Here is a 22,159-nt window from a genome sequence, read left to right as displayed (position 1 = left end):
ATGAGAAGATGAACTGTCCTTATAAAGAAGTAGGTCAAAAAAGGACAATGTATAAATGCGTATCACTATGATCGATAGTTGTGTGCAATAGATTTCTAACTTTGGTCTTCTGAAATAATATAATGAACAACCTAAGTCTTTTGACAGGATCCATCAAAAACTGTGATAGGTTACCAATGTGTATGTAGTCACCCAAAGAGCTGAGATCTCAAGAAATTTTGTATTTTAAATTTTAAATTTTATATTTCACAAATGCAATTGTACAGAAGAACATCTCTTCATTTATTGAGAGAAAATTTCAGTGTTTTTACACACACAACGCTTAACACAAAGTAAACATAGTGCACTTTTGTGAAGTCGAATTTGCAAAAATGAATAAAACAGAACTCTCAAAGTCTCTGCACAATTTATACCTCCAGTAATGGAAATGATGTGCAGGTGAAATACATAACATAGTGAATTGCTTTACGCGGTTTCTAGGTATTCCTCAATCCTGTAAAGCTGACATCTACAATTAAGCCCATATATTCTGTTGATAAATAGAGGTCAGAAAAATAGCATACGTGGGTTTGGCTTCTGTTTTCCTTCTTTTTTTCTTCAGTTACTCTTTTGACTGTGTTATCTTATTATTAATCCTTGCCTCAAATTGTTCCCTGGTAGAGTGCTACAGGCTACAGCCCTTTTTCAAATGGTGAAAAATTTGAGAGAATAGTGGTATGAAGAACATTTCGAATCCAAGGCTGTTTAGTTGTGAATATTGCATTGATTACATGTGTGTTTCTGAAGCTCTGTGACTTGCTCTCCTAAGCCTAGAGCAATCTTCACTGAACTAACTCTGTGGGGTAAAGAAATGGTTCTAAGTAATATAATAGGCTCACGTTAACTTAGAAGGTAGATACTGTTGAATGACTTTAGTTAGCATCTGCTGCATTCAAAACATGCTGGGAGGTGAGGGATTATGAAAGAGAAAGTTGAAATATATAGATTTGGACAATAGAAAAAGCATGTTTAATTTTTTCTGGTTATTGTTGATGTTTTATTTTTTACCTTCATCATTTCAGTTTCTTATTTTGTTTCATATATGGAAACATCAAATCCATGTTCCATACATCTTGGACAGTGATTTTTTTTATGTTATTTTGACATCCCTCCAGCACCCAAATGCCAACATCTGCTACATTTTGCCACATGTTGTACGCTTGAACTCTGAAATGCCCCTAAATGTTTTTAAAATTTCTTTGTGTATGTTTTCAAAATAACCTCCCTTTGAGTTCTCAGTTTTATGTGAACTGTAGTTAAACTATTTTTTTCCATGACTTGCAGCATATGGTATTTAACTGTTTGCTAGTATCGCTTTCTGAAATGAACATATTTGTACAAAGGCATTTTAAGAGAACAGTGCGCTTAATCGGAGAAACTCCTTCAAGGTGACTCTACTGCTTAAACATGGTTTAAAAAGATTAAAATATTTATGGCTCAGCATTATTGCTTCATTGTCTATTAAAGTTAATCAAAATAACTGGCCTTTGAGAAAGACTACACCTTTAAAATTTTTGAAGGCAAAATAGTTTTTTTTGATTTTTTATCCAGAAGTATCTATTCCTAAAGGAAGAGAAACTTTCTTCAGAAAGGTATTTGTTTTAATCAAGGAAGTTTTTGCTGATATTAATAACTTGATATCATCCCTTAGTTCTTGATAAACATCATACCTTAAATGAGCCTTCTGTTTTTTAACTAGTTTTTCTTTTGTCTGAAACAAAATTGCCTCTTTTGTTTTAGAGATGAATTACTCAATTTTTAATTGTTTTGGGGGCAGGGTGCATTATTTTCCTATTGAAGAGCAAAATGTAAAACACTGCCCTGAAAGGAATATTTGCAAAACCATGTAAGTGAGCAAAGTTGAGATGGGCTACTCTATAGAAATTTTGCATTTTTTTCTAAAATACTGTATTTTGCCATGATTCGTTCCCTGGTGTGTATAGAAGCATTGGCTGCAGCCTGAATTCCTGAGCCCTTCAGTTCTCCACTTTTAGTGTATATAAACACAATTTCACTGAGCTTGGAAGAATCATGTTGTAGTGAAGGTAATATTGTTGTCCTCTTTCTTTTGTTGCTTTGCTGCTTTGTGGAGAGGGATAAGTTTATTGTAAAAGCTTCTTTAAATCCATGTTCTTATACAGGGCTACAGATATCTTACCCCTCAGTTCCAGGCAAGTCACCCTTTCCGGGTTGCAGTTAGCCACAATAGTTAAATATTCAGGTTTGTTGGAAGATTTTTTTTAAAATCTCTATTCCATCCACCTAGTTCCGAGAGAGTAATACTTCCCTCAGTTTGTCTCATTTGTGGGAAGAAATATTAACTGCCCATCTTTATTACTACCCCAATATCAAGTTTACATATTTATGTGTTTGCCATTCTATAATTATGTCTGAAACAGGTTGATTATATATTTTCAAAATAAAAGATACAGAATGAAATAAGGCTATAGGGAGAATGAATGAACCAAAAAGAAAAAAAAGGTTTTGTATATTTTAATTTCTGAAAAGTTTCTCCATTAGGTTTATCAGACGATTTTTTTGTTGTTGTTCTTCACAGAAATGTTGTTCTGCCATGTATGTTCATGTAGGAAAAAAGTTCTCATCCTTTGAGAGTATGAGGGTTGTATACACGATGTATATAATGTTGGAGAGAAAGGTTTTTTATTAGTTTTCATGACGTTAGTTTCCTTAGCTGCCTTTCTGAGAATGGTCCTTATGTTTAAGATGGGGGCAGTTAAGTTATTGTCAGGATTAAATTCAATCAAAATAATTGTTAGGAAACTGTGCCTTGCCTGTCAAATAGTGACTAGTCAGGAAAACACACACACACACGCACACACACACACATGCACACACACATGCATGCACACACACACGCACGCACACACACGCACGCACGCACACACACACACATGCACGCACACATTCCTCACTGCTATTTTGACATATATGTACCTATAGTATATCTAAATTTTTCATGGTATTAGATTATACTTCAATTATTTGAAATTAATTTAAAGAACAGAAACTAAGAGAAATCATAGAATCAAAGATAACTATGTGCCTTATCTTCTCAATTGTGTATAAACCTTTGAAAGAAAATATGTTCATTTAATAGTTTAATAACACATTTTGCAGATGTTGTCAGGTTCGTAAGTTTTTGTTTGCTGAGACAGCAAAATTTTAAAACAAATGAAATTAAGTGGCCTGGTGACCTGACTTCAAGTATTAATCTGTAAGCACTTTTAAAATGCATGCTTAGCAGCATGGTTTCTGTTTTTACAAATCTTTTGCAAAGAGCAGCGATAATGTGCCAATGATAATGAAATAGTTGAATAAGAAAAGATGTTTTTATTTATGGAGAAACAAGTCAAGGCCCTAAGGTGGTTAAATGATTGCTTAAAGTCACACAGAAGTGGCATGGCTCTGATTTCCCAGTTTACCAGATACTTAGATACTCTTTCCAATGAGAGAAAAGCAAATAATAAATAATTTACTTTCTAGATATTGTTGAATTCTTACTATGTTTCTGGGCTTATATGAGATGCTGGAAAATTTCTTAAAAGTGAAGAGGGTGAAATGGGGAGGTGTTAGTCAAAGGGTATACAGTTTTGGTTATGCAAGATGAGTAAGTTCTAAAGATCTGGGTAGTATATTGCCTACAGTTAACAGTACATACTGTGTTGTAGACTTAAAAAGAGGGTAGATTTTATGTTGTGTTCTTATCACAAAAAAAAGGTGGGAGGAAACTTCTGGAGGTGATGGATAGGTTTATGGCACAGATTGTGGTGATGGTTTCACAAGTATATGCTTATCTCCAAACTCATCAAGTTGTATATATTTAATATGTGTAGCTTTTTGTATGTCAATCATACCTTAATAAAGTAGGTCAGAAAAAGAGGAAGAACTTCAATTATTTTTCTCTTCTTTCCTTTTTCCATACCTTCATAAAAATTCAGAGTGCAAATTTCTTAGTTTATTTCACCTACTTTCTGAGCAATATTTTTTAAAACCTATGTTACATTTCAAAAGCAATATTCAATTTATTATGGCATTTACTAGAATAACTTGTTCTTGAAACTTAGGTAAATGGTTATTAAGTAATCAAAATGTATCTTTCAGTATGCTTTTTTTTTGTACTGGAGTAGAAAACCCAACTAAAAACGATACACATTTTAATAACCAAAGTATATTATCTCACAGATGGAAGTCTAGAAGGTCTTAAGGGTAACTCCATCAAGGAGTTCTGACTCCATTTCCCCAGGAATTCTCTTGATTTTGTCCTCCTCTAAATGAAACAATGCAACTGAAGCACTTCTGAACCTCATATTCAACCATAACAATGAATAGATGAAGAGTGAGGAAGCATTTTCCCAGCAGCCTCCAAAAATCCTCCTTTTATTAAGCTGACTGATCTTTTTTGAACTATTCCTTTCAAAGGGCAGTGGGATCACTGTATAACCAAACTTTGGTGGGACACAGCAGACCTGTGACACTGGCTTACGTGGGAGAGGAGTAAAACACCCCAGGAAGGGAGAAAGATTATGGACAGCTCACACTGCCCCTTAGAAAAACTGGAGACTATGTGTTCCTGAAATGAAACAAGACAAGTGTTCATTGCACTCTGAGAATACGTTATGACGTAGAAAAAAACTTGAGATATATAGGATATGAAAGTGGCACACAGGCTTGGAAATTAAAGCAATTAGTGGTAATCTACGTTATTATCTTGGGTACTGCTTGGGGTCTCTATATGTAAGATGACTTTAAATATATGAAAAATTTGACAAACATTGACACTGCTCTCTCAAGGAAGCTATTTCCAATTTATTTTGTCTGCAAATTGGTTTTTAATAAATTCAAGACTCAAGTTAACTTTTTATAAATACTGTACATATTTTACTGTCAGAATTTTAAGAACAGCATACGTTATTTAAAAAAATACACAAAATGTAATTTTAGTAAGGTTAGGAAGAGCATGTAATGCTGGAAGTTCTGTAACTACATAGACAAAATATATGTCTTCGCTGTCACAATTTTGCCTTCAGATTCATCGTTTGTAGAATGTTTCTTAAGGCTTCACAGATACTGGAATTTCTCATAGATGGATTGTGGAGAGAGATCATGTGTAGATAAAATTCCTACATGGTCCCAATGTTTTAAGTACAGTAGTCTTCTGCCACTCTAATATTGAATAAGAATTCCTAGTAGAAAAATTGAGTGATCAATTACTTATTTCCACTCTGAGATCAGGTCTCATTTAACTTGAATTTGATTTGTTCTTCCTCAGACTCAGTGTTTCTGATGCAGGTGGTGTTAGGCTCCCACACTGTTAAAATAATGTGCAACATTGGTATTCTTTTAAAATACCATTAACATGCGTTATCTTTGTTCATTTGTCAAATCAAGACTTTACTATTGAAGGTGACTTTTTTTTTTTTTCCTGCATTTCAGCTGAGTTTCTCTTACAATAGTCTTGACTGCTGCCTGTTTTGCTCATGATTACTGCTTGCCTGTGCCCTAAATCCTCTCTGGACCAGGATGGGAACATGCATTTGCAATGTTGGAAACTTGGAGTTCGTTTTCATTGAAATTCTACAGGGGCTTTGAATTTGTGTGGGGTGTTGTGTGTATACAAAGTATAGGAAAAACCTCTATTGCTATCTATCTTCGTTTAAGGGGAGAGCCAGGGAGGCTGTTTAGAATTAAATGTTTTTAGAGAGTGTTTGCTAACTTATAGTAACTCCCAGACCTGGTAAGGATCAGGACCAGGCAGGTGTGAGGACTATACCTGTTAACAAAAGCAGCCCTGATTCCTGTGCTGAGAGGGAGTATAGTCTACTGGCAGGGACAGGGAAAGCAGATACATATAAAATCATATGACATGTAAGAAGGGGAAACTACATGGTCCTGAGAAGAAACTATATTTATTTCATGAAATGCTGACTGAGCTAAGATCTAGGGAGAAATCAGAAATTAAACTCCCACCATATCATGAAGAATAGACTTGAAAACAGTATGAGCCTTGGCTTTCCCTTATTTGAGTCAATATGCTGTTTGTATAGAGTGGGATTTATTCCACTGGGATCATATTTTTTCAGATACTAAAGAGTAATTTTTAGTTTGGGAAGAGCAAAATGTCTCTAGTTATCCCAAGGATTAAAAACTTTAAAGCAACTTTTCACTCATATTAATGTGAAAAAGAATCCACTTAGAAAGAAATGAGGGTTCCACATTTTAAAATGAAAGATATTTTAACATTTATTACATTGTGTATTGCTGAAGTAAGACTTCAGGTATTCATTTGATTTTAAAATACATATGGAGCACCTACTACACAGTAAGCATTTTCCTGAGTGCTGGAGCACAGCAGCAAATGAAGCAGAAATGTCCTGGGGGGCCTTGAACTTGGAGGTACTTCCCATTTCTCACTCTGTCATAGGGAATCCCCACTGCATTCCTTGTCACTGTAGAGTCACTGTGAGATTCTTGGTGGTGGAACATTTTCATTCCATTACTAACATCAATTATCTCTGACTAGCATTTGTATTCAGGTTGATTAAAAATATCCTTCTGCTGTTGAATGAAATCTTAGAATCTTAATTCTTCTATGTCATTCAATAGAATTTAGGCTTGTCTTCCAGATTTAAAAAAAAATCATCTAAGGTGCAGTATGTACTGAAATAGTGAACCTGAAACAACGCAATATTCCATTGATATTCCTTTTTTTCCTGGTTATACAACTGCTGGAACAATAGTGTAACATTGTCAAAGAAAATTTGTCTAGGAGGTAGGAAGATTGGTGATAGGAAAAGTACTATTATTATGGACAAGCTCTAGATTTGGGAGTCACAGGATTTGAGTATGGTTCCTGGATCTAATTCCTGCTAGTAAGGAGGCCATGCATAAGTTGCTTACCTTGACCAATCTATTTTCTCCTTTTCGAAAATGGTAACTCTGTTTGCTCTGCTTAACTCACAGCTCTTGTAAGGATCACATGAGAAATGCTCAGTTGCTTTTATACTGTCATACAGGCACAAAGCTAGGGGTGATTAAATTTTAGACCGCAAGTGTGGACTAACCATTATTAGTACAATATAGTGTCAGAGCTGGGCAAACAATTTAAATAAGGGAAACTGGACTTCGTTCTCCCCATCCCACCCCTGCTTTTTTGTTTTGTTTTTTGTATTTCTTGTGTTGCATTACATGGGCAAGATTGAGATTTTCGGTGTGGGAGGGATTTTTCTGGTGTCCCTCAAATTTAATTACATAGGTAAAGGTGGAATTGATCCTTGTTACTCAAAGTAAGACTTGTCAACAAAATCAGCATTACCTGGGAACTACTAGAAATGCAGGGTCTCGGGTTCCACTCCAGATGACTGGATCAAAATCTGCATTTTAACAAAATCCCCACGTTTATTGTATGCAAATTTTCCTAAGCAGAGAAGTTGACAGATTTCTAAAACTACCCTATGATTCCAAAAGACTCTTTAGGAAGTTACAGCTTCAATGACAGCAGCTGCTAGATGTTTTAGCACCACCTGGGAGAATGGGGGATTGGGTGGGGGAGAGGGGCTATACTAAAAAATAAAAAATAAAAAAAAATAAAAAAAAAATAACTATGCTGCTTTCTGTTCCCAAGGAACCATTTTAGGGGTGAAAGGTTCATATTCCATTATCAGTCCCCTGAGCCCACCAGTGTTCAAAAATGTTTTTTTCCCAAGACTTTTATGGCACTTAAGTCAGACTGCTCATATTGGAATAACAGACCAAAAATGACTGACAGTTATAGTGTCTGGGATTAGGGAGAAAAGTATTTAGTGAGAGGAACTGGGAGTTTATCAGGAGATATGAATGATTTCATCTCCAGGATTCTGGTTTTTAGTCACCTTTGCTCTCTGAGGGAAGTGAATGAGGGCTGCCTTACTCTGCCTGTACCCAGTTCCAGGAAATGTACATTCTCAAGAGATCAGGTGGTTTTATAAAATATATTCTTTTTCTCTTTTTTTTTTTTTTTTTTTTTTTTGAGATGGAGTCTCGCTCTGTCACCCAGGCTGGAGTGCAGTGGCGCGATCTCGGCTCACTGCAAGCTCCGCCTCCCGGGTTCACGCCATTCTCCTGCCTCAGCCTCTCGGAGTAGCTGGGACTACAGGCGCCCGCCACCACGCCCGGCTAATTTTTTGTATTTTTAGTAGAGACGGGGTTTCACCGTGGTCTCGATCTCCTGACCTCATGATCCGCCCGCCTCGGCCTCCCAAAGTGCTGGGATTACAAGCGTGAGCGACCGCGCCCGGCCTATTCTTCTTCTCTTGTAGAGGGGAATTGAGAGCAAGGGAGGCTTAAATCCTCAATAAAGATCAGTGCATATTTGAAAATTAGGCGTAGTTTTTCAGACACCCAAACCTTTTACATGTAATTGCAAATTAGCCCTCACTTCCAGTCATGGCAAGGTTTAGGATTAAATGATATTGAACTAGCTTTCCCCTTAGAACATTGCTTTTCTTTGCAGGATGATAAAGCTAATTTTTAATCATATCTCCTCTACAGTTTTAATAATTATGACTTTTCTTCTTTTTCCTCTTTTCTTTTTCCCTCCTGCCTGGAGTCCTGAGTAAAATTTAAGATTGTGTGTGTGTGTGTGTGTGTGCTTGATGCTAATTCCTTTGAGTATTGACTACACATCTGGACTGTGCTACTAAACAAAGTTGAGAGTGTTGGATGATGTGCAATAAATCAACTTTGAGACTAGAGATGAGTGGATGGCTCATGACAAAAATTTCAGGCTTTATTTTTCCAATTTGGCTATTAATTAGTTAAAAGGTTGTTATGGCCAGCATTTGGGAATCTGTTGCATCAGACTCAGCCTTCATTCAATTATTTAACATATATTGATCATATCCCTACTATGTGCTATTAGTATTATGGGTTAGGCCATTCTTGCATACCTAAGGTTGGGTAAATTATAAAGAAAAGAGGCTTAATTGGCTCACGATTCTGCAGGCTGTACAAGCATGGTGCTGGCCTCTGCTTGGCTTCTGGGGAGTCCTCCAGGAGATTTTACTCTTGGCAGAAGGGAAGCAGGAGCAGGTGTGTCACATGGTGAGAAAGGGAGCAAAGTGAACATGGGGAGGTGCTACACACTCATAAACAACCAGATTTGGGGAGAACAAACTTACTAATATGAGACCAGCACCAAGCCATTCATGAGAAACCTGCCCCCATGATCTCATCACCTCTAATCAGGCCCTACCTCCAACACTGGGGATGACAATTCAACATGAGATCTAGAGGGGTAAGATATCCAAACTTTATCAAGGCCCGTAATGGAAATAGACTTGTACTCATACAGCTTACACTTTATCCTAGTAGACATGCCTTTGATTGCATAGCTTGAAAGGCTGAAATGAACTAAATTGAGGGTTGTTGATATTAAATAAAGCTGTTTTCCCCCAATTTTAGCTAAACCTCTTTTTATGTAAAGAAAAAGAATTTTTTTCCCAATAAGATTTACCAGTCAAAGCAGGAAATCATTTTGTTACAACTGTCTTAGAAAGCAGCCCCGCGCAAGGCTGTTGCTAATGTTAAGACTTTTCTTGGGGGTCTCCGATGTCTGATTCTCTCTAGAGAAGTCTTCCTATTCTTGGACCTAGAGTGTTGCTAAAAAGAATTAGTTCCATTTTCTCCAGAGTGCTCTAAATTATAGCTATTTATCTTTTAAGGAAGCTCCTAAGTATCCACAGGTGTTCAGCCCCCTAAAATTTCAATTTATCTTCAGCACAGCCAGCTTTTCGGTGTTTACTGTAAGGCTTTAACCACATGGTAATTCCTCCCTTAAAGAAGTCTGCTGTATATAATGTTAAGGCAGAGTTGTCAGGGCTGTTATGCCGTGTCTCAAGCCAAATACATTTCTCAGCATTCCAAGGTTATGCGAATACACAGAAATAATTATTTTCAGATGTTGACATTGCACTTAGTGATTTAATAATATGAGAAAATATGGTTCAAAAGTTATTCATCTAAAAAGCAATGCAAAATATAGTAGAGACAAATATGGTATGCATTCAGGCACATTACAACACTGTAAATGTTGGAGTGATTTAGCTTTCTGTCATAATATCTTTATCACACAGGATATGGACTTGCTATGATGTGAGTTAACATGTTTCCTCCAACACAACTGAAGTCCAGAGAGGTGCCTTGCTTCTAGTCCAATAATGACTTTCAATCACTGAGCCACACCCATGATTCTTGGATTCTCTTGTCACTTAAGATGTTGTCTTTTTTTTTTTTTTTTGAGATGGAGTCTTGCTTTGTCTTCCAGGCTGAAGTGCAGTGGCATGATACTGGCTCACTGCAACCTCCACTTCCCAGGTTCAAGCGATTCTCCTGCCTCCACCTCCCAGGTTAAAGCGATTCTCCTGTCTCAGCCTCCTGAGTAGCTGGGACTATAGGCATGCACCACCATGCCTGGCTAATTTTTTTGTATTTTTAGTAAAGACGGGGTTTCACCATGTTGGTCAGGCTGGTCTCAAACTCCTGATCTCAGGTGATCTGCCTGCCTCACCCTTTCAAAGTGCTGGGATTACAGGTGTGAGTCACTGTGCCTGACCGATATGTTCCATTCTTAAGTCAGTTTTGAATGTCAAAAAAAAGAAATCTTTACAGTTTCAAAAAGTAATTTTTCTGTAATGATCCAGAAAATAACAATAGGACGTTTAAAAAGGGCTTTTCTTAGCTTTGCAAGAAAAGGGATAAGAGCAGAAAGGTTCACTTTTTGAAGAGACCAAGACTCACTCAGTTGGAAAGTTACTCTAAATTTACTTTTTCCTAACAATGGTTTATGACATTCAGTATGAATTTTGTGTGTTTATATCCACATATCATGTAGTCAATATAGAAAAGGGAAAAACCTGAATGAAGTTTTATTATACTCATTGATTCTTTTTATTCATGAAAGGGGAAATTACCATTATTTCTTAATAGTCTTTAAATTTCTACAGTAGCATTTGAGGAAAATGAAATAAACTCCATTTGATGTATGACCTATTGCACTTAAAAATATTCAGATCACTGGTTATTGCTGACTGCTTATAAGGCAAAATGTTTTGATTTTACTGTATTGTTCATACTGTGAGCAAAATGGGTGTCTAAGTTTTTATTTTAAAATACATATTTCTGTCTTTACCTTGTAGCCTTGCAATGCATAATTCAAAATGTTTGCAAAGTACAAGTTTATTATATTGTTTGTCTGATTCTTATTATAACTTTAAAAAGAAAATGGGACACCCTCCTCTTGCCCCACCCTAGAGACAGATTTTCCATGACAGAATAGTTTTAAACATCAGGATATTGCATAAGTCAGTCTGGAAAAAATAGGAACAGACAGCTACCACTATCTAGTAGAGCTTTGCTTTTGTGACAACATTTTTTGGTTAAAGAACTCTACATAAATGATAATTTCCCTACATAGTTTGATATCAATATCTAAGTTGATACCAACTTTCAAAATCCATAATTGTTTCTGTGTACATTCTTTCTGATTGTTTTTATTTGGGTACTGTATAAAAAATGATGAAAATTTAAAAGTCATTGTATGATATAAGATCCAAATAAATCTAATTAAGCTCTGAGTCTAATGCGTGTGAGAGAAACCTGTGCAAAGGATGTTTCAAAGAGTTAACATTGTGGTGAGGTATGAAAAAGTGACGTGTGTAGGATATTGCCTTGCTCCAGGTTTTACAAGGAGTAGTTAGGATTTAATATTTGTCCCCCAAAAGGCTTAAATTTTAAAGTAATTATAAGGAAAAAAAAATTGGTGGCATGGCTCTGTGATCCTGTGGGTTGCTTGGGACTGAGTATAGTGAAAAGTTTTGAAGTAGACGTTAATATTCAAAGCCTATTTCAGAAAAGTTGAAATCAGAGCAGTAAGCAAAATTATTCTCCAAGTCCCTTTTAATTTTATTTGCTCACTTAAGCCAAAAGAACTGGGATAGGCTGTATCTTTTTCACGTTACAATGATCAAACTACAGGGGCCAAGTGCAACTCTATTCTTATTTCTTTTCAAGTACAAATCTATTTCTCAATAAGTCACATCACTTACATAACACTTCTTGAGTACTTGTTTACTACAGCCTGGACAAAGGGTATCAAGGAACAGTAGGTTTACTTGGTGGTGGAGTCTGAGGAAAAATAAAACTATTTGTTAACAGCCAGTTGTTTACAAGGATCCTTATCTACTTTGTGACATCTTTATGCCTGTGGGATGAAGAGTGTGATCTAACTCATTGTGGAAGCTTAGCTTTCTTCCCTTTCTGCTCCTGGAGCTAGAGGTTTTCCATCAGAGATGGATATATTCTTTGGGGATTCCTTTTCAATATGCCATGCCATTTTAGAATGACTTCACCTATCTCACCTTTGATTATTTATGAGTAAAAGGAGGGAGAAAACTACCCGTTTTGTGAAATTGTTTCTGACACATGAATAAAACATTATGTATCATACTAACAAATTGTAATGAAATTATATGCTAGGATCGGATCTAATTCCTTGAATTATTCAACAGTGAAGCTCAGTAAGTTCAAGGCACTACCACAGAGTACTGTTGGGAGTATAATGGATACATAAGAAGTAATATTGGTTAAAGGAAAATAGAACATAATTGAGAAAAATAAATCCTGCAAATATATAATTAAGTACCATGAAGCAATTAGAAACTGTGTTATAGTTCAGACATGAAAGAGATTATTTCCTGAGGCAAAGGGAGCATTCATGGAGTAGAGTAATCATTGAGTAGGATGCTTCATGGAGCAGATAGTCATTGAGTGGGTTCTGAAGGGTGAGTGGAATTTGAACGGGGAGAGACCTGAGAAAGACGTAGTCAAAGCCAACATCATTAGTAGCAGAAGAGTGAAAAAAATATGGTATTGAAGAAGAATAGTGCAATTATGTCATGGGTCATAAAATGCATTCGATTGACAAGTTAATTCTCACTAAGAGCCAGGCACTTTGCTAAAATAAGCATTTTACATAAATTATTTAACCTTCACAGTAAACCTAAGAAGTAGAAATGTATGGATAAAGAATTCAGGACATGATACAACTAATATGTGGCAGCAGATGAACTTGAAGCCAGGGACTGGGGTCTTGACCCCTAATCTCTGTTCCCTGATGTTGGCATTTGGTACTACAGGGAAGGATGGATATTTCATTCTGTAAGCTGTGGTCACTCACAGGATGTTTTTGAGCAGAGTGAGCAATGTGTTCCTCCCCAATTACTCTGTCTCATCTCACCCATCCCTCTCTTCAACCCTGCCTTTAAACTACTGAGATAAACCATTTGGAATTACAGATCTCATCATATAGTGCATGTGCTTATGATCCTCCAGGGCCCACAGCATGCATTTCTTGTTTCTTCCCGTGGTGTACAAGGCCTTGCCAATCTCTCTAGCTTCATTTATAACTACTTTCCTTTCTCTGAAATCTCCTTGCTGTCTTCCTTTGCTTTTCCTTAGGTTAGTGCCTCCTCCTGGATGACCCTTTTGCATTTCTGGATCCATCATTTTGCTCTGCTTTTTTCATTTCTTGTGAAATATTGAACCGCTTATTAACCCTCTTCTTCATAAAAATTTGAAAATCTGTTTCCAGATTTGTATTTCTACACCAAAATGGAATTCAGTCATTGACACTACCTATTCCATATTAAAATGGCTTTTAAAATTATCTAATTGTAATTTTTCCCCCAAATTTCCAGTGTGTGACCCATATTCATGACCTGTTTTGTCTATTAGTTAGGATAGGCTAAGCTATCTTGCAGTAACAACAACCATAGGTATTGTAATGGCTTACAACAAAGAAGATTTCCCTCATGTTTGTGTAGATTGAAAGAAAGACTCTGTTTATCATAGTTACCTCTGAAGGAAGCTCCACTTGACATGTGCTTTCACAGTCACATAGGAGAGGGAGAGCACATGGTAGTCACATGCTGGTTCTTAGCACTTCTGGCTGGTAGTGATGCCTACCACTTGCGCATACATTTTACTGACCTCACATGGCTTCACCAAATGTCAAGGAGACAGGGAAGCACAATCCTACCACGTGGCTGAAAGTGGGAGACACGTGGAAATACTTAGTTCATAGCACTGCAGTGTGTTAAAGATCTGAAATTGTAAGACAATTCTTTTGAAATTTATGTTCACTAGTAGTTTGTAATAGTGTCGAGTCAAATGTAGCAGTTCAGAAGTGAAAACTAAAACAATCCTAAAGATGTGAGATTGTATCTTTTAAAATCATTATCTCAGTTGAAAACACTGAATATTGAAGCATATGCTTAAACTTAACACAATAAATGTAAGCATTTCATGGCCGTGGCACAAAAATATGTTAAAACTATATCGTTCATCCACTGACAGTGTTGAAGAACAAAGCAGTGTCACAGAAAATAGGTTGCATTATTCTTAGAAATATATCATGCTTTGAGGGATCCTTTTTTTTAGGGAGGTCATGATCATCTTTCATAAATAATTTATCAGTTAATGGTAGTGAACAGAGTTTGAATGAGTCAAAATTCTACAATGAAATGCTCTTGTATAGGTGTAAATATATAACTGTATATATAAATATACATATACAAATGTAAATATATAAATGTACATATTTAGCATGTATTTGCCCCTAGTTTGTCAGCACTAACTGCTGGTTTTTATTTCTTTTCGCAAGACATTGTGTAGAAATTGATTTGAGGGAGATTTAAAATAAATGTTTAGTGAGAGGAAATCTTACTCTGTCTTACCTATGGATATTGATAAACTGTACCACTGTATTCCTACCTCCTAACTTGGATGTAGGAGCTCGACTATCTGCATAGATATGTATGGGGATATGGGTGACAGGGGGAATTACAAATGTACTTATTTAACAATTAATGCTGACATAAGCTATTTGGGTAATACCTCATTTTTTTTTTTTTAGAATGAATGATGACTGTCAGTGTGACTGAGGATACAGACGTAAAATTAGGAAATCTAAAATAAATATGTTTCCTTCAAAAAATTTGACTAGTCATTTTTTTGACTAGCTTTTTTAAAATTGCATAAGACTAACTCTTTTCATTTGCTGTGTGTATATTAAATATGTCTGTATAGGTCTCTCTGCTTTCTTTTGCCCCACAGTAATTATGTTGAAAATTATAAACAGATGCATTAGCATAAGTTAAGGATTAAATATGGAAATAATAAAAAACCCTAATTCCATGAAAATGAAATTTCTTTTTGAAAAGAGAAATAGGTATTATTCTACTTATTTTCATTTAGCAAATTTTCTTACGGATCACCATTGCTCTGCCTCTCAGAAAATGTGCCAAATTGTTTAAAACTCCCTCTGAATGTTTGTACTTCAATAACCTATTGAAAGCACAGCTGATTCTGTTTGTGCTAGGTTTATCTCCATTTAAAGGCAGACTCCTTCAGATCGGCTCCCCTGTGGCAATATGAGAGAAGGAAAAGAAAGAGGGAGGGCCTTGCAGGACTGGTTTATATAGCAGAAAGTTAAGAGACAAGAGAGCTCTACAATTATTGAGCACAGGAAAATCGATTTCCTATTCATAGTAGTGTGGCACATGTAGAGGAGTCTTTAAAGATGATACAGCGTGCCATTCCTTTCCCCTCCATTGTGTAATCAACCAGCCAATGTTTATCAAGCACCTGTTAGTTTCACTTACAGAGTACCTGTAGCTGAGTTTTCTTTTCTTTTCTGCTTTCTTTATCCCTGCTCTCCAGCTCCTGACCTGTCCATCATGAATATCAGTTTTCCGTGTGCACTAGACCTGTCTTCAATCTAATAAGACTTCACACTGCTCGCTTTTCCTTTCTGACACTGAATACACATAAACAACAAAGAGCAATGCCTCTTAAACCCACAAACCCGTTCAAAAACCAAAAACAAACCAAATGAATTGGTTGTATTAATTTGTATCATCCATTTACATTTTGAGAAGCATAGTCAATCAGATAAACTTACTGTTTTAATTCTAAATTCATTGACTTTCTGTCAGTCTCTGTGTTTCCTATATGTAGCAGCTGGGTTAAGAATATAATTGTCTTGACAACAAATTATTGACATTTACAAGCTCAAAAGTTACCTTGGAAGCTTTTGCAATTAAAGAAATAAAAGTGTTAATTCTCTCTGATCTGAACAAGCCAAGATTCAGTGTCAGCCCTTTATAGGTCAGGCTGTGGAAGCAGTGCATAGGATGAAATACCAGTGCATGCCTGGTGCATTACAACTAAAGGGATTTCAGCCGATGAAGGGAAAGGGTGAGGAATCAAGCCTTAAATTGTCTGCCTCAGTAACAGAAACAGGAGGTGTTTGCTATGAAGCTTGAGTGTATTCAAAGTAAATCAGTTTGTGTTCCATTAAGGAATCCTGGCTCTAGGTTGGCGCCTGTGTGGGATCAGTAAATTTTGCACTAGGAAATACCTAACGTCAAGCCTTAGAAAACACCTCATACTCTGGACAGCTGTCATCAAACCCATCGCCACTGCTAGTAAAATAACTCCAAAGCAAGTGAAACTGGCAGGAATTGCACAAATAAACGGGTTTCAAAAGAGCAAAAGGGGTACATTTCAGAACATCATTTCTGTTAGGCTCCGTGTTATACTGCTTACAGTAGAAACAAATGGAAGTCAAGAGGTAAAGCCTGGCATTAAATTTTCTAGTGATGCAGGAATAACTGTTAGCAGCTGGGCCTGGGTGCTTTTTCCCTGCTTTGTCCTGGAAAGATTTCACATCTCAAGGGAAATGAACTACACACCTTGAGAAATTTTTTTTTTCTATCATATTGTATAAATCTGTGTAAATCTCATTTCCCCCCTTTTTGGAGTTAAGTAACATAATTAACTGTAAGGCTTTTCCAAATACTTTCTTAACCCTGAAAAACTTTCCCTCGGGACTTATAGTATATCCAAATGGCTATCGATTATAGCTAAATGTAAATACATATGCACATATGAGGTGAAGCTGTATTAAAATGTGGGTGGCAGTGTCTTTAACTCCAATTTGGGATGCTTTATACAGTCATGGGAAATATCAGGGGATCAACCTGAAATTCATTAAAAGTCAATAGTATTTTGGAACGATCAAGGAACAAGGGAATATGGCCTCACCTTTTCTCTCTCACTGACGACGTAAATGCCACCCTCACTGTGTTGTTTATTGCTTCTTCCAGATAATCTTTGCATACTCAGTCGTTGGAATATAGAGCCATTGCCCTGTACTCATTTTTTCCTTCCTGGAGGTATAAATAGACTGATGACGCCCTATGCTCTCTGCAGTCCGTGCATCATTCATACCGTACATCTCCTTTCTAGGTCACAAAGCTTTTAAAAAAAATCAGCAGTGGTAGCAGCATGTGAGAAGATGAGCATATGACTGACTCCTTCCTTTCACCTCAGAGCCGTGCCTTTGATAGCATCCAGACAGCAGTGCATGGAAACATGACATTTGGGTGGTTCAAGAATATCAGAGGGAAAAATAGCCATTCTTACCAAATAACTTAAAAATAGCATAGTCTGAGCATTTTTCCCTTCGCCCTTTCTCCCCCAATGTGCCTGAAATGAAGCCCTTCCCATCCAAAGCAAAACTAGGAATTTGTGTTTTGTGAGAATTTGAAGAGCCTGCCTCTCTTACTACAACTGCTTTCTTCCTCCCAAATGTATAAGCTTAAGTCGTGAGAAAATGTCATCTGTCTCATTCTGCTTCCCTCTCTAGTAAAATAAAAATGGTCATGCTTTCAGACAGTCATGTATTATTGAGTGCCTACTGAGTGAGGAACCACGTGTTGAGTGTTTTGAGATGGGGTGAGGGAAAACATTATTTTTCTGGTTTCTTCCAGCTTCATTATGTGTTATAGTTCATGGTATCTAAGCCAACAATTGGCAAGAAGGCTGATCCTTAGAGGTAATCTCACATTCGAGGAAGGTTGGGAACAAGGTTGGTGAGTAGTGGGGACAGCGTTCTTGCTATGTCCAGGTGGATAGTGTTAGGATTGAATTGAATTAGAGGATGCTCAGCTGGAGTTTGTGTCCTTGATGCCTGGTATACATCATCTTATTCTCTTCTTGATTTGTCAGTACTTTTTAGGGACCATTAGTTCTCTGCCTACTATGTGCCAGACTCTACCCTAAGCATTTAGAATTCCAGTTAACAAGAGGTGAATCTTATATTCATTTAAAATTTCATTCTAATAGCTAATAATGTATTTGGAGGAATAAATGCCATGAAGAAAAGCAGACTGAGTGTTATCTGTAGGTAGTTATGGGGGAGGTATGCTATCTCATATAGGTTGATCAGGGAGACACAAACTGATAAGGGGGGTGATTGCTTATTTCTCTGAAAGAAGCAAGGAAATGAGAACCACCTGGATGGCTGAGGGAACTGCAGTGCAAGCAGAAAAAACCAGCAAGCGTAAATCTCACAGGTGAGGTGCATCAGTGGAGCAAGGGCAAGAGTGTTAATGGTAAGAGGTCCTGAAGGCAGCAGTGAGAATGCCCTGGAAGCCTGTGCTGGACATATTGAGGAGCGTGGATTTTATTCTGATAAAGACATTGCAGAGGAGTGGCATCATTTCACTTGCTCTTCAGAAGAGAAACTGGAACACATTGTAGATGGGCAAAGGAGGCAGCATGAGACAAGCTTCTCTCTTGCAAGCCATCCAGGTGAGAGATAACAGTGGCTTGGAGGTGACAGTGAAGGTGGTAGGAGGATATTCTAAAAGTAGAGCCAGTTGAATTTGCTAATTGTGATATTGTAAAATATGTTGGTCTTCATCCCTGTTTTCTGTCATACAGCTCCTAAAACCCTTGATAAGAATATCCTTTGTATGCTAGTAAGACAACTAGTGGCTGGAGGCCCCTTTGTAACTTCTGGATGGGGGCTGGTCACCAGAAAGACCAAGGCATGATCAGGGGATTGGGACTTGCAGCCCCATCTCTCAACCTCTGCAGGGCTGAAGGTTGCGTTGATTACTAATGGCCAGTGATGCAGTCAGTCATACCTTAGCATTGAAGCCTCTATGTAAATCCTAAAGGACAGGGTTCAGAGGACTTCTGGATAGCTGAATGTGTGGAGGTTCCTAGAAGGTGGTACACCCACCCAGGGAGGACCTGGGACCTCTGCACCTCTTCTTCTGTACCTCACCCTATGCAGCTCTCCAACTGGCTGTTCATTCATATGCTTTGTAATTTTTTATAATAAATGGGTAAGTAAATATGAAATGTTTCTCTGAATTCTGTGAGCTGCTCTAGAAAATTAATCAAACCCAAAGAGGTGGGTTATAGGATCTCTGATTTATAACTGGTTGCTCGAAGTACAGGTCACAACCTGGGATTTGGAATTGGCATCTGAAGAGGGGGTCAGTCATGAGAGACTGAGGGGCGATGCTATGTCCAGGTGGATAGTGTTAGGATTGAATTGAATTAGAGGATGCTCAGCTGGTGTCTGTTGAAGAATCTGGTGTCAGAAGTGCTGAGTGATGTGTGAGAGTAGGAGAAACACAGGTTTTTCCTACATTCTCTTACACTAGTGGATTTGCATTCGGAGAGACTGGAAGGATGGATCTGTCATTTACTGAGATGGGAAGTCACAGCGAGGAACCCATTAACCATATATTAAAACTCCATTAGTAATATTAAGGCTGTCCATTCTAGGAAACTGATGGTCATCCTTTCAAAGTAGACAGTGAATTCCATTTACACAAAAACATGGGATAAAATTAGTGAAGAGGTGGTGGCTCACGCCTGTAATCCTAGCACTTAGGGAGGCCAAGGTGGGTGGATCACCTGAGGTCAGGATTTTGAGACCAGCCTGGCCACCAACATGGTGAAACCCCGTCTCTACTAAAAATACCAAAAATTAGCCGGGCGTAGTGATGGGCACCTGTAATCCCAGCTACTCAAGAGGCTGAGACAGGACAAACGCTTGAACCCGGGAGGCGGCGGTTGCTGTGGGCCGAGATCGCGCCAATGCACTACAGCCTGGGCAACAAGAGCGAAACTCAGTCTGGCGGCGGCGGGGGCATTAGTGAAGAGGACAGTATTGTAACCTACGAAAATTCTGTGGTAGGTATGTTACTTTTGTTAACAGACTTTTCTGAATAAAGTACTCCAAAGTAACTTGAAGTTAAGACGTTTTAGTATTAACGCCTTGGTTTTCAAAACATGAATGGTTTCCTTCTCTTTTCATGAATTTGGATATGAATGCAGGCACTTACCTACATAATTTCTAATATTGATGATACTGGTGTTTCTTAAAGTCACTAAAAAATTTTATTTGTAAAGGGTAATCTGCATTACGTTATTTAAGGTTTTTATTTTAAAAGTTTTTTGGTTTTTTTTTTTTTTTGAGATGGAGTCTTGCTGTATTGCCCTGGCTGGTGTCAAACTTTTGGGCTCAAGCATTCCCCACGCCCTAGCCTCCTGAGTAGTTGGGATTACCACATTACGTTTTGAAAGAAGACAGTTTACCAATGTCTGTTTCCATGCATTTTAAAAGAGGTCTTGTTACAAAAGATTCAGTTAATCTATTTAAATGGAATTTATTTTGGCTTCCTACTTCCTCCATTAAAGTGCATTAATCCTTCTTAACATATGTGTTTATCACCTGCTGGATTGCTAAGTATGTAAAAGCTACTTTGTAAAAGCAATGCTGTAGCTAAAAAAATTTATTGCATAGCAGCCAATGTGATTTAGCCATTTCAACATTGTATTTTATTAGCAGGACGGTCCAGATCTAAATAGTGAAAAGATTTCCCACTCAAATTGTCCCCTAGGAAGAGAAGATTGGAATATAGAGGAATCACCTTTTCTCCTAGTGATTCTGCCTTTTGATGAAGTAATAATCTGTGTTATTCCAGTTCTTTTAAGTGTTAGACAAGCCTTAATTTATCTTTATAGTTGCTTAAGAAAATAAAATTTTATGAGGCAAAATACAGCAAAATATTTCTACACCACATTTTTGTTTTTCCAACCAGAGTTTGTTTCATTTACAGACATTGTCATTTATTTTTTATTTTTATTTATTTTTTAGAAAATCTTAAATTTTTAATCCTTTATTTACAGGTTGCCTAGACCACTTTTGATTAAGAAAACTGTAGAAAGTTAGTAACTGCCAAAGTGGTAGGCGGTGGCACGTGTCAGTTTCCACAGAGTCCTTCTATGTGGGGTATCTGAATGCACTGCACGGGGTCTCTGCTCACATTTACTGGAACCAATTGTGGCGGATTTTAGTCCACAGGTCACTTTTCCCGCTATTTCTCTGTAAACTTCAGCATTGTTATAGAAATTTTTACGGTCCTTAGAGTATTATTCAGCTGTGTCAGCCTGAAGTGGATGCTCAGGTCATTCACCAGTGCTATGAGGGACTGGATTACTTGGTCAGTTTTGGTTGCTGGCTTCCAGTTTCCAGCACTAATTTACTGGCAGACAGACTTGCCCCTTTTAGTGGACGTTTGGGTGACAGATCTTTAAGTGTGATCTTCGGTGGTTTGAATGGGTACTCTGCTGGAAAGTTGATTTCGATTCTGAAGGCTCCCTTATATGGAGGGTTGTCAGGAACAATAAGCCCTTGCCAAGTCAATAAATTAGCTCCATCTACCTGGAAGTTACGGAAGTTTTTCATTCCACAGTTGCGTATTTCTTCAAGCTCCTTCATCAGCCTTCTGCTGGTGCCATCTTGGATTTGGTGCTGCTCCTTTCCCACAATGCATCACAGCCCAACATTGCCATTTATGATGCTTTATTTTGTTGAGCTTGATGCTTTGCATTAGTTTGTTTACTTATTCAATAATTATATATTGAGTGCTCACTAGAGTTGTCTGGTTTCTCAGAATTGTGAGGTTTATGCTAAACACTGGGGACACAGCAGTGAATGGGACCTAGTCCCTGTCATCCAGGGGCCAATAGGTCACAGATGTGAATTAGCCCTTTCCCTTGACTTTTGGGATTCCAATTTCAAAGAGGTTGTAAAAGAGACAGTGCCATATTCTTGAATCTTTTAGCCAACTAGGTAAAAATAAATTTTCACATATTTCTGTTGAGCCCACTGGACACCAATATACTTTAATAATTG

At 37.4% G+C, this 22,159-nt stretch overlaps 1 protein-coding gene and 1 pseudogene across 1 annotated transcript in view; one reads left to right on the top strand and one right to left on the bottom strand.

Annotated features, from left to right (window-relative positions):
- Positions 1-22,159, top strand: part of PDE3A (phosphodiesterase 3A) — a 297,027-nt gene that overhangs the window by 60,653 nt on the left and 214,215 nt on the right. The gene's annotated exons all lie outside the window — the stretch shown is intronic.
- On the bottom strand, positions 21,315-21,913 carry LOC101176669 (annotated as a pseudogene).

The sequence above is a fragment of the Nomascus leucogenys genome, chromosome 23, assembly GCF_006542625.1.
Source record: "Nomascus leucogenys isolate Asia chromosome 23, Asia_NLE_v1, whole genome shotgun sequence".
In the NCBI taxonomy this organism is placed as follows: Eukaryota; Metazoa; Chordata; class Mammalia; order Primates; family Hylobatidae; genus Nomascus; species Nomascus leucogenys.
This window is presented reverse-complemented; position numbering and strand designations above follow the sequence as displayed.